The following is a 17501-nucleotide window of genomic DNA, read 5'->3' as shown; positions in this document are numbered from 1 at the left end:
AGATGCTGCCAGACCTGCTGATTTTCTCCCGCAATTTCGGTTGATACTAATTAAGTTGTACAGATCAGCTGGACAAAACATCAACCTGAATGCAATATGCAATTATAGGGCAGCAAAGAAAAATAGGCATGCAAAGCTGTCAACAAAGGAGTGACTAAATTACTACTGTCATTGTTTGGTCACACAGTATATGTGATGTATGTGGTGCTACCGCTAAACAAGTTTCTAGACTTCTGAGTTGAGTGTGTGGTGCTGGAAAGACACAGCAGGTCAGGCAACATCCAAGGAGCAGGACAATTGATGTTTTGGGCATAAGCCCTTCATCAGGAATTCCTGATGAAGGACTTATGCCCGAAACGTCGATTCTCCTGCTCCCCGGATGCTGCCTGACCTGCTATGTCTTTCCAGCACCACAATTTCGACTCTGATCACCAGCATCTGCAGTTCTTACTTTCTCCTTCTCAACTTCTGAGCTGAGCAAACAATTTTGTTTATTTTAATAGGTAGAACATCAATAATCATAAAGTAACATAAGTGCACACTTTTATTAGTTATCACTGTGAAAAAAACACTGCTGAGTGCAGGTAGAATGCCTGTAAATCTCTCGAGATATGAATGCACACTTTGAATAGTTAATAACAAACTGCAAAAGACAACCACATAATGACTTCCACTCAGTAGATGAAATATGTCACTCAAATAACAAGCCCCAGAAAAATTAGAGGGATCACAATTTGTGATGCATATTCCACATTGTTTATGATGTATATTTCAAAATGATGTATAACCCAATACAAGACACAATGCCACCTTCTCAATTATTGAACACTTTTGTTATCATGGAGTCAGTTCCAATCCCCATCTCATCGTTTTGCAATAAAACAGCCCCCATGCAGATACTGCTGAGAGGCTAAAACTAGTGTGGTTGTCAGAACAGTTTTCAAGTTTTCAAAGGCACTCTGGTACCCTTGCATACATTCAAATTTTCTTTCTTTCTTCAACAAATTTGTTAAAGGTGCAAAGCCCATGTTGATGTTCAGAACAAGCTTACAATATGGCAACATATTGCAAAATTTTACATCATGTCCTAGACACAGGAAAACCAAATTAGCTCTTACTTTCACTTCTCTGAATGCTACTTTGCTTTGTTCCACTTAATTGTGATTCAAATAAGTCACTATTGCTTTGGTAAATTCAGTTTTAGTCATATTTATTCCCAAATTGTTTTTTTACAGCAGATCAAAACAGTTCAGTCAAATAAGATAATTGTATTTTCCCCAGTTTGACTAAAATAACCAAATTGTCCATGTAAACTACACAGTTATATAGAACTTCAATGAATATATTGGTTAATTGCTGGTACGTTACTGGTGCATTTTCACTCTAAACAGTATGAATTTGCATTTATAAAATCCATCCAATGTTACAAAAAACATTTTTTTGGCTCTATTCTTCAACAGAATTTGCCAATACCCTTTTGGCAAGTCAATTTTAGTGATGAATCATGCAAGTTGAATTCAATCAGTCCAATCCACCGATCTTGGAATAGGAATCTGCTTTTATTATCACAGTGACACTGTGATAATCAATATAGAATCCTTGTGCCCCATCTAGTTTTTGAACCATCGTGATAGTTAAGTTCCAGCTACTCTAACTCTATTCAATAATGTAATTGTCCATCCCAAGCCTAACCTCTCCCTTTACTTGAGCTATTGTCTCTGCATTTCGTCTGTAAGGGTGTTGTTTTATACGTAACATGTCACCCATATTAACATCATGAACTGCCAAAACCATTTTATCCTCATTCACCTATTCCCATAAATTGATGTTTCAATAGTCTTTGTATGTCATCAATAGCTTTCTGGAGATAAACATTAGATTCATAAGTTCATAAGATAGAGGAGCAGAATTAAGCAGTTCAGACCATCAAGTCTGCTCTGTCATTCAATCATGGCTGAAATGATCCTAACCCCCAATTTCCTGCTTTCTCTCCATAACCCTTCAACCCATCACCACTTTAAAATCTGTCTAACTCCTCCTAAAATTTACTCACTGTCCCAGCATCCACCGCACGTTAGGGTAGTCACGCTAATTCATGTTTAAGCACCTCAGTTGCTGGAGGGGCAAGGTTTGAATTTTCAATTTCTGAATCATTCTCCAACTATTCTGACATTTTAATTTCACTCCCCATCTCTCTCACAACCATAAGTATATTTTCTTTCTGACTATTGTCCTCATCACAATAACCTCTAACATATTAACATGACATGCTTGCTGATTCTTTCCCCTGCCAGGAAACTCACGATGTAATTTAGATCACTGAGCTTATTTTTGATTTGACAAGGTTTTATTCGTTCCTCAAAGAGAGGTAACAACACTAACACCTTGAGCTGAATCTTCCTTTTTGTTGGCTAATTGTTAATTTCATTGGGTTTCTTTGACGATTTTTCTCCAAGAGAGCCAGCGAGTTATCTTGTTGCATCTTATCAAACTTGCCTGCTTATTACGGGCGGCCCGGTGGCACAGTGGTTAGCACTGCTGCCTCACAGCACCAGAGACCTGGGTTCAATTCTCGTCTCAGGCGACTGACTATGTGGAGTTTGCACATTCTCCCGGTGTCTGTGTGGGTTTCCTCCAGGTGCTCCAGTTTCCTCCCATACTCCAAAAATGTGCAGGTCAGGTGAATTGGCCATGCTAAATTGTCTGTAGTGTTAGGTGAAGGGGTAAATACAGGGGAATGGGTCTGTGTGGACTTGTTGGGCCGAAGGGCCTGATTCCACACTGTAAGTAATCTAAATTTTAACTATATCATCAATTACTAATTTTGCCCCTATAGCACCCCTCTCACTTGAGTTTCATGTCATTCCTCCACTTGGCATGTCTGGAACAACTTGCCATTGCCATGTTATGCCAGAATGGGCCAGCATACTTGGCACAGCTTTTAAAAAGTTAAGTCTTTAAAAGGCTACACAAGCCCCGATTACGACTACATTGTTTTTCACTGAATGGCTTGCTGTATCACAGTAGCATGTCCAGTTAGCTCATCCACCTTGCAATTCCCACTCTCATTCAAACAGGCTGACAGAACCTCAAACTGATTGGACATTTGCAAAGCTGAAGCACTTGCAAACCTTTGGTGTTCCCATACTTGAATCAGCCACAGCCATGCTTCCTTGCCCCTAATCAGATCAGAATATCCTATCCTAACAGATGTGAATACAGTCATAGAGTTGTAAAGTATGGAAATAGACCCTTCAGTCCAACTTATCCAGGCCGACCAGATATCCGAAACTGATTTTGTCCAATTTGCAGCATTTGGTCCAAATCCCTCTAAACCCTTCTTTTCATAAACCCATCCAGATACCTTTTAAATGTAATTGTACCAGCCTCCACTACTTCTTCTGGCAGCTCATTCCAACAAGCACTACTCTTGGCATGAAAAAGTTGCTACTTAGGTCCCTTTATACCTCTCTTCTCTCACCTTAAACCTATTCCTTGTAGTTTTGGACTCCTCTATCCTGGGGAAAAAAGTCCTTGGCTATTCACCCTATCCATGCCCCTTCATGATAACGTTTCAGGGAAAATAGCCCCTTTTTTATTCAGCTTCATCCTGTAGCTGAAACCGTCCAACTTCAGGAACATCCTTGTAAATCCTTTCTGAGCCCTCTCTAATTTAATAGTATCCTTCCTTTAGCAGGGTGACCAGATCTGTACACAGTACTCCAGAGGAAGCCTCACCAGCACCCTGTACAGATATCTGCCTGAGAGCTCAAACATACAAACAAATTCCATGCTTGCCCATGCAGCCTGTCCCACTCACTCCATCAGAAAGTCACATTACCTTGTGGTGAACATGAGAAGTGCAGATAAAATCTGTGCCACTTAAACAAAATTGGACATTTCTGACTGGTAAATTCCTCAGAGATCCCCTTATGTCATTAATACCATGCAATATACTTTGTTTGAGGTGATCATTACCATAGTCAGACATTTCGAACTCGCAGGTTGTGTATGGATGTCAGCTGAGGTCTGAAGAAGGGCTTATGCCCGAAACGTTGATTCTCCTGCTCCTTGGATGCTGCCTGACCTTCTGCGCTTTTCCAGCAACACATTTTTCAGCTCTGAGGTCTGAATTAGGCTAGTGTGCGAAACCCACCTGATAAATCAACCATGTCTTAGTTCATTAGCAAAGAATGGACTTTTAGACTTAGTATGACTGAAAACTGGTGCTGAGAAACCATAGCAAGTTAGCAAGAAGAGACTCATTAAAGGGAGCAAGTCAAAGACACAATTATATCAAATGACAAAAACAAAAATTGCTGGAAAAGCTCGGCACTTCTGGCAGCATCTGTGAAGAAAAATCAAAGTTAACATTTTGGGTCTGATGACCCTTCCTCAGTTCTGAAGAAATGTTAACTGTGATTTCTCTTCACAGATGTCGCCAGACCTGCTGAGCTTTTCCAGGAACTTTTGGTTTTGTTTCTGATTTACTGCAATCACAGTTTATTTGGTTTTTATCTAGAACATAGAACAGTACAGACCATTCGGCAGCACAGTGGTTAGCACTGCTGCCTCACAGCACCAGGGTCCCAGGTTCAATTCCAGCCTTGGGCAACTGTCTGTATGGAGTTTGCACATTCTCCCTGTGTCTGTGTGGATTTCTTCCCAAGTCCAAAGATGTGCAGGCCAGGTGAATTGGCCATGCTAAATTGCCTAGAGAGTTCGGTGCATCATTCAGAGGGAAAATGGGTCTGTGTGTGTTACTCTTCGGAGGGTTGGTGTGCACTGGTTGGGCCGAAGGGCCTGTTTCCACGCTGTAGGGAATCAAAATCAAATCAAATGTTGTGCTGAGCATTTATCTTAATCTAAGATTAACCTAATTTACACACCCCTCAATTTACTGCCATCCAATGTGCTTGTCCAGCAGTCACTTAAATGTCCCCAATGTCTCTGACTCTACTATCACCGCTGGCATCGCATGCCACGTGCCCACCACTCTCTGCATAATGAACCTACCTCTGACATGTCCCCTATACCTTCCTCCAACCACCTTAACATTATGACCCTTCATGACAGCCACTTCTGCCCTGGGAAAAATCTCTGGCTATCTCCTCTATCTATGCCTTTTATTACTTTGTACACCCCTATCAAGTCATCTCTCTTCCAGTGTGAAAAGCCAGAGCTCACTCACTTCTCTTCATAAGACAAGCCCTCCAATCCAGGCAGCATCCTGGTAAATCTCCTCTGCACCCTCTAAAGCATCTACATCCTTCCAATAATGAGGTGACCAGAACTGGATACAATATTCCAAGTGCGGTTTAACCAGGCTTTTATAGAGCTGCAGCAAAACCTCGTGGCTCTTAAACTCAATCTCTCTGTTAATAAAGGCCAAAACACCATGTGCATACTTAACAACCCCATCAACCTGGGTGGCAACTTTGAGGGATCTATGTACGTGGACCCCAAGATCCTGCAGTTCCTCCACACTTCCAAGAATCCTGTCTTTAACCATGTATTCATCATTCAAATTCGACCATCCAAAATGAATTCCTTCGCATTTATCCAGGTTGAACTCCATCTGCCACTTATCAGCCCAGCTCTGCATCCTGTCAATATCTTATTGTAGCCTGCAACAGCCCTCAGCACTATCTACAACACCACTAACCTTTATGACATTGGTAAACTTAATAACCTACCCTTCCACTTCTTCTTCCATGTCATTTATAAAAACTATGAAGAGCAGACTCCAAAGAACAGATCCCTGCAGGAAACCACTGGTCACTGACCTTCAGGTGGAGTACTTTCCATCCATTATCATTCACTGTCTTCTTTCGGCCAGCCAATTCTATATCCAAACAGTCAAATTTCCTTGTATCCCATACCTCCTAACTTTCTGAATGAGCCTACCATGGGGAACTGTATCAAATGCCTTACTGAAATCCATATGCACCACATCCACTGCTTGACCTTCATCAACTTGTCTCGTCACATCCTTGAAGAAGTCTATCAGGTTGTGAGGCTTGACCTGCCCCTCACAAAGCCATGCTGACTATCTTATATCATACTATGCCTTTCCAAAGTTAAAAATCACACAGGTTATAGTCCATTTTATTTTGGAGACACTAGCTTTCGGAACACTGCTCCTTCAACAGGTGGTTGTGAAGTATAAGATCATAAGACACAGAATTGAAAGCGGCTATAAATTCTGTGTCTTATGGTCTTATACTGCACAACTTCAGACCTTTTCAGACTCCAGGACTTCAGGCACAAGTTCCCTCCACTACCCCGATCGGTCCTACCCTCTCTCTGATCATACTCTTATTCCTCACATATGTGGAGAATGCCTTTGAGTTTTCCATAATCCTTCCTGCCAAAGCTTTTTCGTGTCCCCTCCTAGCTCTCTGAGTACTTTCCTAGCTACCCTGTAATCCTCTGAAGCTGTGCCAGATCCTTGCTTCCTCAACCTTAAGTAAGCTTCCTTCTTCCTTTTGACGAGAAGCTCCTCTGCTCTTGTCATCCAAGGCTCCTTCACCTTACCATTCCTTGCTTATCTCTGTAAGACAAAGGTATCCAACACTCACAGCAAGTGCTCCTTAAACAGCCTCCACATTTCTGTTGTACCTTTCCTGTAGAACAATTGTTCCGAATTTATACTTCACAGCTCCTGTCTAACAGCAGTATATTTCCCCTCCCCAATTAAATACCTTCCCATACTGTCTGTCCCTATCTCCCTCCATGGCTATAGTAAAGGTGAGGCAGTTGTGGTCACCGTCTCTGAAATGCTCTTCCACCAAGAAATCTGACACCTGGCCTGGCTTATTGCCTGGCACCAAATCCAACATGGCCTCTCCTCTAGTTGACCTATCTACATATTGAGTCTGGAATGCCTCCTGGACCCACCTGACAAAATCGGCTCCATCCAGACCATCTGCACTAAGGAGGTTCCAATCAATATTGGGGAAGTTGAAGTCACCCATTTCAACAACTCTATTATATCCAATAACTCCATCTCTTTTCATTTCAATAAGTTGTCAAAGTAGGGAGACTCAGAATAAAATGTTAATGAGAAAATAAAATTGTCCAGCCATTTCTTGGACTGATACCCTGAAGAGGATGTGTCTAATGTTGTTTTCTGCAAAAGATATTAAAATTCTTTCCAGAATGTAAACCCAGCCGGTTTGAGCTTTGAGTAGAGTTGCCAATTTTATTTGGAATCGTTCTTAAATATTTGGTTAACTGACATCTGACTATGATGTCTGAGCACCTAACATCTGCAAATGTTGATTGCATTTACCTTTGACAGCCCAGGATCCCTACAGTTGAAATTTTTTAAACTCATGATTTCACAGTGTTATTACAGCTGTTCTGTGAGAACATTCAAGAAGGTCAAAAATGTGTGAAGAGGAGGCATCGTTTCTAGAGAATAAAGGTGGGGGGAGGGGGAGAAGGAGAAAAAACAACTGTGGGTAAAGGGTGTAAATGGGTGAGTGAGGAGGAAGATGGAAATGAGGGAATGGGAGGGAGAAACTGAACCTGGAGAGCTGAGGAGGAACATTAATTCTATCAAAAACTAACCATAATTCACCATAACACTTTGAATAATTAACATTAAGTACACCAAGAGAGAAAGGAATAGAAGGATATACTGATAAGGTTAGATAAAGCAGGCTACAAGATAGTTCACGTAGGACATACATACCATCATGGATCAATGGAACCAAATTATCTGTTACTGTACCTTCTGAGACGTGATGGAACTGGTACTATCTCAGAAAACAAAACTCATTAATTTGGTGGTACGACAATGCATTCTTTGTTTTTCATGTTTCCACAGGGCACCCATGTTCCTTTCTATCCTCCTCAAAATTTACAGATGTTTTACCTTCATGTGAACTATCGAAGTTCCAAGATAGGGAGATCCAAAATTGTCTTTAGGTGGGAAGGAGTATGCCTGTAGTTGGCAGTGAACAGTACATAGGAACACAAAGAGGTCCTTCAGCCTCTCAGAGCTGTTCCTCCATTCATTAGATAATGGCTGATTAATAGCTCAATTCCAGTTACCAGCCTATGTTCCATGTTCCAGGAAGCTGCAATCATTCGGGGATGAGAGTTTCAGATTTTCACTATTTAGTATGTGAAGACATGCTTCCTAATTTCACTCCTGATTAGCCTGGATTTAATTTTCAAGATATCTCTTCACGGTATAAAAATAATAAAGAAATTCAATACTGTAGAAAATATTGGTTGAGAAAATCCAGAACCATGGGCATTTCAAGCACATTATGATTCTTCTTTAGTCTTTCCTATACTTTCCAGTGTTGTTTTGAAATCCCATACTGTAATTTGTAATTTATTTTAGTGTTCTGAAAAAGAGCTTGTACAGACTGATACCTTTCAGCCTCAATGAGCTCCTGTCTCAAATATTTCCTTTGATTGTTTCAAGGGACTAAGAAGTTAAGGTTTCCTCATTTCCAACCTTCTATCCTGTTATCAGCACATAGGAAACGGGGTGAAGCTAAACTTTATTAGATTTGTTTGTTTTCCTTTGGCAATAACTTCAGAAATGATTCTGAAATATGAGACTGTCAGGAGTCTCATGTGGAAGAGAAACACGGTACAGACAGCAGAGTCAATTAGTTCTGTCTTAACTCTGCACATTTCGCATAATTCTTCACGTCAGAGAATTTGCTGGTGTTCCAGGATGGCTCAAAATAACCAGCTTCTCAAACATGACAAAAGAATTGGTATAGACAATTGTATTAGTTACATTTCTGAATCTTAATGCAATGTTTATCTAGAATTTGTATTGAAGGTGGTAAGAACATGTGAATGCTAAGGTAGTATCACAGGTTCATGCAGGCAGTATCTATTATAATTTAGAAAGAAATTAGAAATAAGAATTTTTTTGGTTATATTGTTAGGACAGACCCACTTCTGTACATTCTGCGATTACTTTCCTGTGCACTAACTGTATGTTGTTAAGTATACAGTAACGGCTTTGAAGGGGTTAATGTTCATGTTCTACTGGTTCCACCCATCCTATTGATGTCACAAACTTTGCGCAGAGACAAAGAGTTCTATTCTAGCTTTCAGAGGGAGCAACTCCCCAAGGTCCTCGTAATTATGTCTGACCAAATGAAATTTTACTTATTGCTATCGTTAAATAAATCTCTTTTTAATCAAAGAAAGGTGTCTGTTATATACACACTCTTTGATTGTCCTTAAGACCATAAGACATAGGAGTGGAAGAAAGGCTATTCGGCCCATTGAGTCCACTCTGCCATTTATTCATGGCTGATGGGTATTTCAAATTCACTTAACCACACTCTCCCTGTAGCCCTTAATTCCTTATGAGATCAAGAATTTATCAATCTCTGCCTTGAAGACATTTAACGTTCAGGCCTCCACTGCACTCCATGGCAATTAATTCCACAGGCCCACCACTCTCTGGCTGAAGAAATGTCTCCTCATTTCCATTCTAAAGTTACCCCCTCTATTCTAAGTCTGTGCCCACGGGTCCTAGTCTCCCCGTCTAACAGAAACAACTTCCCAGCATCCACCCTTTCTAAGCCATGCATTATTTTGTAAGTTTCTATTAGATCTCCCCATAACCTTCTAATCTCTGATGAATACAATCTCAAGATCCTCAGGTGTTCATCTAATGTTAGGCCAGGGATCCGTGTGAATCTCCGTTGGACACACTCCAGTGTCAGTATGTCCTTCCTGAGGTATGGGGCCTAAAGTTGGACACAAAATTCTAAATGGAGCCTCACTAGAGCTTCATAAAGTCTCAGAAGGACATCACTGTTTTTATATTCCAACCCTCTTGAGATAACTGACAACATTACATTCGCTTTCTTAATCACAGACTCAATCTGCAGGCTAACTTTTAGAGAATCCTGGACTAGCACTCCCAGATCCCTTTGCACTTTGGCTTTATGATCTTTCTCACCGTTTAGAAAATAGTCCATACCTGTATTCTTTTTCCGAAGTGCAAGACCTCGCATTTGCTGCCAATTCTCTATCATTAATCACTGGATCGGCCTGCTGCAGCAATCAGGCAAAAGTGAGGACTGCAGGAATTCCTGATAAAGGGCTTTTGCCTGAAACGTCGATTTTCCTGCTCCTCGGATGCTGCCTGACCTGCTGTACTTTTCCAGCATCACTCTAATCTAGACTGCTGCTGCAATCGACAGCAATTTTAGCTTTTGATTCACCTTAAACAACTGTTTTCTAGTACCAGATACAGGTAGAGATGTTAAATACTATAAGCTTCCAAAAAAAGGTCATCTGGGAAAATACCACAGGCTAGAATGCTCATTGAGCCTGCTCTATCTTTCAATTAGATCATAGCTGAACCTCTACCTTGTTTATTCCTACATCATCTCCAAACCGTTGATGTCATTTGTCTTCATAAATCTATCGATTTATGACTTGAACATGTGTCCACAATTCTCTCAGGTCGAGGAATCCAGAGAGCCCTTTTCCTGAGATCATGACATCTGTTTATGGACTCACCAAGCAGAGGGTACTTCTTCATAACCATGCCCTGTGAGAATGTTGTAAGTTTCAATGAGATCACTGCTCACTTTTCAAAGCTCTAGAGAATACAGACCCAGTTTCCTCAATATCCCAGTTTCCCAAGGATGAGTCTGCTGAACATCTGTTGCACTCCCACTTTGGTAAATATAATCTTTCTTAGATTAGGAGACCAAAACTCTACAAAGTACTTCAGGGACGGTCTCACCAAGGCTTCACACCAATTCATCAACAAATCTTCCACACTCAAGTCCTCTTGTGTTAGAAGCCAACATACAATTTGCCTTTCTAATCGCTTACTGCACCAGCATGCTAATTTTTAGTGACCAATGAACAAAGACATTGAAGTACCTTTGGACACCACATGACCCAACCTCTCAGCATTTAAAAATAATCACTTCCTTTTATTTAACCAAAGTGAATAATTGCACATTTATTTCCATTACATACTATTTGTTTATGACACTTTCTTATAACATGGGAAGTGTATGTTATTCACTTTTGGTTGAAAAGTAGTATACTGTAGAATATATTTCTAAAACTATATACTTATTGTGATTGAATGGACCAAATAGTTTTATATGAATTAAACTTTTGAGGAGTCATTTCACAGCCTAAGTGTTTGCAAGCAGAGAGGTAAGCACCTGACTGATGAGAAGGTTAGGAAAGATAGGGCAGGAGTTCCCTGAGACCATCTTACCCTCTGATTGGTGTTCAGTTTGAATATTGGTCAGGCTGATGGGTGCTCTGGGGAATGCAAGCAGGGCCAGCATTACCACACAATCAGTGACTCAGCTGTATGGCAGGATTTGTGGTTATAAGACATATGAAGTTAGGAAGGCAATCAGAAAAGTAATAGTGATAGAGCGTTCAATAATTAAGGGATGGATAGAAGCCACAGAACTGATTCCAGATGGTATGTTGCATTGCTAGTGCCAGGATCAAGGATTTCACTGAGTGGTGACAGAGCAATCTAAAGCTGGGGGTTGGGAGAAGGAGTACACAATCAAAGGTCATGGTCAAAGGTACCAGTGACATGGGTGGAAAGAGGTACTGCAGGATAGGTTCGATTTAGCCCAGGATTTTACATTCCAGCATCATTAAGTTGGTTCTAGGGGAACTGTACAAGTTGGTGAAAGTTGAAGCTAGCTTGACACAGGGATGGGAAGTTGAACTTAGATTCAGCAAAAAAAACCAGAAACAAGACTGGAAATGGAAGGCAGAAAATTAGCAAGTACAATGGAAGGCCTGAAAATATGGTAACAGTGCAGTTATTCTCTGATCAATGGTACATTTTTAATTACCAGAAATCTGGTGAATAAAGCAGATTAGATGAATGATCATATGGGCTCTTGGATTTGTGGTATCACACCTATTACTGAAATGTGGTTAGAAGATCCGTTTTGATAGTTTGATATTCTTGATTACAGGCTTTTCAAATGAGAAAAAAAATTATAACGAGGAGTCACAATATGTTAAAGAAACAATTACAGCTGAGCAGAGATGATAATCTACAAGGACATCAAATTAGGCAGCTGAGCTGAACTAAGGAACAAAAAATTGAGGTAATCAAACATCTGATTGATTAGCAGTCAACAAATAACAATAAATTACAGAGAAATATAGAAACAATAGACTCATGATGGAAAGGGATTTTCAGAAACCAGTTTTTCAAGCACTTCATAGTCATTCTGAGTTTATAATTTTAAAGACAAAGTGCCTTTTACAATAAAAGCAGGTAGTTCCAAAGAAAAAGCTGTACTTGTCACAACGGGTGCCGGCAGTTCCGTAGAGAGCAGGCAAAACAACCGAAAGCAGGAACATTTAATGGATCCAAAGTGGTCAGATTCTCAATGGCACAATAAAAACGATAATTATTTGTTTATTTATTTTTATATTATTCACTCCAGATATGTCACAGTTCCAGTAAGTAATATTACAGCGCCTCCACGACGAGAAAGTCGTAACTACATTATGAGAAGTTTATTTCAGCAGTTTCCATTAAGGTGGAACTGACGGTAACAGTTCGATTAGAATGTGTATATAAATTGGATTTTTAATGTTGTGTATAGGCAAACTGCCCATTTAATGACATTAATAAACTCTCAATAAATTCGACAGTAATGCACTCCAAAAATATTGCATAAGGTCTCTGGCAGAATGAACGGTCATAGCTTCAGTGTAAACAGTCATGTTTATAATAATCAGCAGAACTATAAGAACTGGCAGTACCAAAGGGTGCAGCAGCCAGACCTCACGAGGTATTAGGTCAAAGATAGTACAGGATTCAGAAGTTCGGTCGTATCTGTGCGCACTTCTAACACATGCCACTAGAGGGCGAGACCGAGCTACAAATAATAAAGTAGCACCCACTTTAAATTTGCTCTTTCGTTTCAATAGCGTGCAGGTTTTCCACAGCTAACACTATAGTTCTGATTAAAAATTTATACCATTACAGAGACAAACCAGTTCCATCTCATTTGCACAGACCAGCCACTCTGGTAGTATCCAATACGAACATATCTCGTTTCCGATGACGGGATAACCCAAAATGACCTCCTTAAACTCCAATTTATTCAATGTTTAGTTGCCCATGTCCTGTCCAAAACCAATTACAATCCATCCATTCGCTCAATCCTTGATAATCTACTTTGACTCACAATCAGAATTTGCTCCACCTTTGAATTCGTTATTGGCCTTGTCTCAACCTTAATCTCCACCTTTATATTCCCTTTACTACATTCTAACGTCCTTTTGCACACCCTCCCTCATCTAGTCCCGGCACAGTGGGAGCATTCCCACCCCTTAGAGGATTTTACCTCGAAATCCCACTCCAGAAATTGGATCAAATAATCCAGATTAACAGTCCTGGTGCAGTACTGAGTCAGTGCTGCTTTGTCAGACTTGTCACATCAATTGTTGCTCTGAGGCTCTACTTGACCTATCTATGTAAAAGGTCCTATTGAAAAAGAGCAAGGGAATTCTCAGCCCCCAAGTTTTATCTCTTTGTCAACTCTGAAAAAAAACAACCTGGAGAGAAAGGTGAGAATGACTGGTATGGATATATGAGTCATTGGGCCAAGTGTGGTTCTGTTGGGAAAAACTGAAATCAGTGCAAATCTGGAAAACCTTTCCACTAGTTGGAATTGTATGTACACAAAGGAAGATGCTTATAGTTAGAAGTCAGTCATTTCAGCTCGGACATCACTGCAGAAGTTTCTCAGGGTAGTGTCTCAGGCCAAAATGTCTTCAGTTGCTTCATCAATTACCTTCACTCAATCATAAACTCAGAATTGGAGATGTTTGCTGATGATTGCACAATGGTCAGCAATATTTGTGACGCCTCTGGTACTTAAGCAATCAGTGCTCATGTGGAGCCAGAGCTGATAAGTCACAAGTAAGATTTGTAGCATACAAGTGCAAGGCAATGATCATTCCAGCAAGAGAAAATTTATCCATCACCCCTTAACATTCAATGACATTACCATCACTGAATCTCCCACTATTGACATCCTAGGAGTTACCACTAACCAGAAAGTGAACTGGACTGGCCATATAAATACAGTGGTTTCCCTATGCCTGGACATTGTGGAGAAGCCTGAAGTTAGCGTTGAGCTGGAGCCAGGCCTGGAGGTTAATGCCCACTCCAGTTACACAGTGTTTATTGGCTCCTCAGCTGAGGATGTGGCCTGTGCTCAAGTGTTTTGAAGCTTCCTTACCCTGCAGCCACTGTTCAAGTCCCACCTGGTGGCTGGGGACATCAAACAGTCACTCAAGATGACCCAGGCAGTTCAATGCTGTCATTGTCAATCCACACAGGGGAAGATACCAAATCTAAACTATCCTAACTGAAGCTCACATATAGTGGAAAGCAGATAGAAAGGCAGGGTTATTGGATAAGGCAAAGAAACAAGAAGAAATATTGGAGTTAATCAATACACAGAGGGAGGAAAAAGAGGGAAGTAAATGGCATATATAGACAGCTGGGATCGAGTGAATCACTCAAGCAGTATAAGGGCAGTAGGAGTATACTCAAGAGAGAAATCAGGAGGGCAAAAGTGGGACATGTGATAACTTTGGTCAATAGAGTTAATGAGAATCCAAAGAGAGTCCACAAATACACTAAGGGCAAAAGAGTAACGATGGAGAGATTAGGGTCCCTTGAAGATCAGGAATGCTGTCTATGTGTCGAACTGTAGGAGATGGCTGAGATATGAGGCGAATATTTCATGTCAGTGTTTACTGTGGAGAAGGATATGGAAGCTAGGTAACTTGGAGAAATAAACAGTGATATCTTGAAAAGTATCCATTTTACAGAGGAGGTATTTGACATTTAAAATACATAGCTGTGGATAAATCCCTGGGACCTGATCAGGTGTATCCCACAACTTTGTGCAAAGCTACGGACATGATTGCTGAGTCCCTTATATTATTGATAGTCACGGGTGAGGTGCTGAAGACTGAAGGGTGGCTAAAATGGTGCCACTATTTAGGAAAGGTGGGGAGGAAAAGCTGGAAATTATAGACCAGTACGCCTGATATCAGAGGTGGGTAAGTTGTTGGAGGGGATTCTGAGGGATAGGATTTACATGTATTTATAAAGGGAAGGACTGATTATCTTTGTGCTGTGGGAAATTATGTCTCACCAATTTGATTAAGTTTTTTGAAGAAGTGACAAAGAAGATTGGTGAAGGCAGAGCAATGGATATTGTCTATGTGGACTTCAAAAGGCATTCAACAAGGTTCTGTGTAGTAGAAGGTTTACAAGGTGAGATCACATTGAATCCAGGGAGAGTTAGCCATTTGGATACAAAATTGGCTTGAAGGTAGGAAACAGAGGGTGGTGGTGGAGGGTTGCCTTTCAGACTGGAGGCCTATGACCGTGGTGTGTCACAAGGTCGGTGCTGGATCCACTCATTTTTGCCATTTATATAAATGATTTGGATATGATTATAGGGGGAATAGTTAATAAGTTGCAGGTGGTGCCAAAATTTGTGTTGTAGTGGACAGCGAAAAAGGTTACAATGGGACCTTGATCAGATGGATCAAGGAGTGACAGATAGAGTTGAATTGTGATAATGTGAGGTGTTCCATTTTGGGAAGGCAAATTAAGGCAGGATTTATACATTTAATGATAACGTCCTGGAGAGTGTTGCCAAACAAAGAGACCTTGGGTTGCAGGTTCATTCTTCCTTGAAGATGGAGTCATAGATAGACAGGGTAGTGAAGAAGGCAATTGTACATTTGCTTTTATTGGTCAATGCATTGAGTATAGGAGTTGAGATACATTGGTTAGACCACTTTTGGAATACTGCCTTGTTAAGCTTGAAAGGGTCTCTCTAGGAAAGACGTTGCTAAGTTTGAAAGGGTGTAGAAAAGATATACAAGAATATTGCTCGGGTTGGAGGGTTTGAGCTACAGGGAGAGGCTGAATAGGATGGGGTCATTTTGCCTGCAGCTTTGGAGACTGAGGGTGGGCTTATAGAGTTTTATGAAACCATGATAGGAATGGATAGGATGAATAGCCAAGGTCTTTTTCTCACGGTAGGGGAGTCCAAAACTAGAGGCATAGGTTTAGGCTGACAAGGGAAAGGGATATAAGGGGCAACTTTTTCATGCAGAGGGTGGTGCGTGTGTGGAATGAGCTGTCAAAGGAAGTGGAGGAGGCTGGTTCAATTACAATATTTAAAAGGCACTTGGGTGGGCACATGAATAGGAAGGGTTTAGATGAATATGGGCCAAATGTTGGTAAATGGGACTATATTAATTTAGGATATCTGATCAGCATGGATGAATTGGGCTGAGGAGTCTGTTGCACAACTCTATGACTCTTATATGGAAAACACTCTATGACTCTTATATGGAAAACACTGTTGGTTCTTCCATACAAAACAAACGAAATAACATAATCTCCACTAATGCCTGCATGCCCAGAGATCAGCAATGAGGATCAGGAGAGTTATTAGGCCCTAAGACAGTTTGACTGAATGTTCAGCAAATCTTTCAGAAACAAAGAGATGTCTAAGAGAGGACAATTACATACTTGGTTTCAGTAATACTGCATTTTCTTTCAGATGTAAAAATAAATACTGTTTGAAAGCAGCAGATCAGAAACTGGGAACTTCACAGTGAATAACTCACTTCATGACTCCTTTATTTACATTATCTACAAGGCAAAAAATCTGAAATTTGCAGAGAAGTATCTACTTTCTTCAATATGTGCAATTCAGCAATAAGGGGCGATATGGTGGTAATTTCACTGGACTGATAATCTAGAGGCTGAGACTAATAGTTTGGGGATGTGAGATTGAATCTCGTCACAATGGTGGTGGAATTTAAATTCAATGAATTGAAAGCTAGTCTCAGTAATAATGCTAAAAAACATTATGTGATGCATTAATGCCACTCTTACCATATCTGACCTACATGTGACTTTAGTCTCACAGCACTGTGGTTGATTGTAACTGCCTTCTGATGTGGTCTCACAAGCCACTCAGTTCAAAGGCAATTAAGTTTTGGCAACAAATGCTGGTCCTGCCAACACTGCCTAATTGCCAAAAGAGAATAAAAAAGAACAATCAAGAAGCTTAACATCATATTAGATAAAACCGTCCATTTTAATAAGCCCCCCTATTCACATTTAACATTGCACACTCATTCCTTTCAACATAAATGGTAAATGGTAGGATGTGTACTAGTTACAAGATAAAGCACAGGAACTTGCCAAGGCTTCTTTGATATCATCTTTCAAACCCGTACTTCTCTGGCTTAGGGCAGTAAGGGTAGTAGATCCATCAGGTGGAAGGTCCTCTCTAAGCTGTACATTAACATTGCTGGGAATCATATTGCTGACTTTTCATGGTCATTAGATAAATCTCCTGAAACTACCTTTCTAAAATTGGAAAAGCCATACTAGCTGCTCACTACCTTCTCAAGGTCAATAAGGGTTGGCAACAAATGTT

Source organism: Chiloscyllium punctatum, chromosome 3 (genome assembly GCF_047496795.1).
Source record: "Chiloscyllium punctatum isolate Juve2018m chromosome 3, sChiPun1.3, whole genome shotgun sequence".
Lineage (NCBI taxonomy): Eukaryota > Metazoa > Chordata > Chondrichthyes > Orectolobiformes > Hemiscylliidae > Chiloscyllium > Chiloscyllium punctatum.
Note: the sequence above shows the minus strand (reverse complement) of the source record.